Consider the following 2255-nt stretch of genomic DNA (forward strand, 5'->3'; position numbering starts at 1 on the left):
TTTTAGGAGATTTTATCACCTTTTCCCACATTTATTCAATGAAATAGCATGGTTTTGTAATTTTCCCTTAATTTACGCTTAAGTGTAAAAACATGCTTTTTAGGCCCTTAAATTGGTGATTTTAATTCACTTTAATTCCATTTGATGCCTTGATGTGTTTGTTGAGTGATTTCAGGTTCATAAGGCAAGTATTGGATGGAAGAAACGAAGAGATAAGCATACAAAGTGGAGAATATATGAGGAAACAAGGATTTAGAGTACATCAATCCACGCGCACGTGCAGCAGACGCGCATGTGTGGAAGTGAAGTTGCATGGCGACGTGTACGCGTACATGACACGTACACGTGGATAGGAAAATTGCCAAGCGACGCGCACGCGTGACCCACGCGTATGCGTCGATGCTTGCACGTGACTCACTTAAGGGTAACACACTGAGGGCGATTTCTGAGTTGCCCAGGCCCAAATCCAACTTGTTTATGAGGGTATTTGATGCAGAATTGAAGATTGAGCAAATGAGGAGCACTTAGTTGTAGCTTGGCATCATGTAGTTTAGTTTCTAGAGAGAGAAGCTCCCTCTTCTCTCTAGAATTAGGGTTCTTATGCTTATTTCCATCTTAGATCTAGGTTTTTATTGTTGTTCTCATATTGTTCTATTTACAATTTCATGCTTCTACACTTTGATTCTCTTAGTTTTTATATTAATTTTACTTTTATGTCTCTTTTATGTTGATGAATACTCTTGTTGGATTTGGATCTACTTTAATGTAATTTGATTATTAATGTTCTTCTATTGATGATTTGAGTTGTTGATTAACTTTTCTTACAATTGGTAGTTGGTAGATTTATATTTCTTGCTCTTGTTGGTTATGGTTGTTATTAATTCTTGCATTTGATGATGTTTACTTTTATTGCACACTAGATGTTTGATAGAATGTTTCCTCTAGCTTTAGAGTAGACTTTGAGCATTCTTGGCTTGGAAGAGGAAGTAAGGAATCTTGAGTCATGAATACGCAATTTAGATTGGTGATCTAGAGTTGTTAGCTAGTATTGTTTCCATTAACTCTAATCTCTTGCTAATTCACTTAGTGAGTTGATTAGGACATTTGGATTGAGATTAGCTAGTCTTATTAGACTTTCTTCGAGTGTGAAGATAACATGATACCTTCTTCCATCGTCGGGGATGACGTAATGAGATAAATTCTTGTTTATTATTGTGACATGATCAATTAGTCTTATTTGACTTTCTCCCTATGTGAAGATGACATGATACCTTCTTCCATTTGTTGGAGTTGACTAAATAAGATAAATTAATCATTGTATGACTAGGATAGAAAGCCTATATTCTCAAACCTTGCCATGAATGTCTCTCTCTTTATTACTTGCTTTCTTTAGTCACTTGCTTGATTTACTCTTCTTGTCATTTAAATTCTTGTCCTTTTATCAATCAAACCTCTTGTCCCTTCATAGCCAATAATTGACCACTTCATTACAATTCCTTGTGAGACGACCCGGAGTCTAAATACTTAGGTTAATTTTTATTGGGGTTTGTACTCGTGACAAAACTAAAATTTAATTTGATGCAAGAGTTGTTTGTTGGTTTGGAGCTATGCTTACAACGAAGTAACTCTTTTCTATAAGAAGAAAATCTAAACCGACGACGATTCTTGCTATCATCTATCAAGTATCTTGCTTCTCAACTGACCCACTTGTATCTTCAAGTTTTGAATCGAGGACCGATTTTTTGCCATAAAGCTATGAGTGGTCTTGAAGAAGTTAGAAACTATTCTGGCTAAGTCAGAGAGCCTTTGCTGAAGCATCTCCATCTGCTGCTGAGAGGGTTGGAGCTGTTTGTTGTTGAACCTGTTTTAATTGGTTCCACCCTGATCATTCTTGAAGCCTTGTTGAGGCCTCTAGTGATCTCTCCACCCAAAGTTAGGGTGATTCCTCCATCCCTGATTAAAAGTGTTTGCATAGGGATTATTATTGGTATTTCTGGAGGAATTCCCCATGTAATTCACTTCCTCCATGGTGGACGAAGCAATGTCATAGGATACTTTTTGTGTGTTTATAGCTAAAACCTGCATCCCACTTAAGTGTTGAGAGATCATGTTAATCTGCCGGGACATAAGCTTGTTTTCAGCTAAAATGGTGTCCAGTGTGTCCACTTCCATGACCTTTCTTCTGAGTATTTTCAATGTTCACAAGGTTCCTCTGAGACGTGTACATGTATTGGTTGTTGGCAACCATCACAATG

Source organism: Arachis ipaensis, chromosome B03, assembly GCF_000816755.2.
Source record: "Arachis ipaensis cultivar K30076 chromosome B03, Araip1.1, whole genome shotgun sequence".
Taxonomy (NCBI): Eukaryota; Viridiplantae; Streptophyta; class Magnoliopsida; order Fabales; family Fabaceae; genus Arachis; species Arachis ipaensis.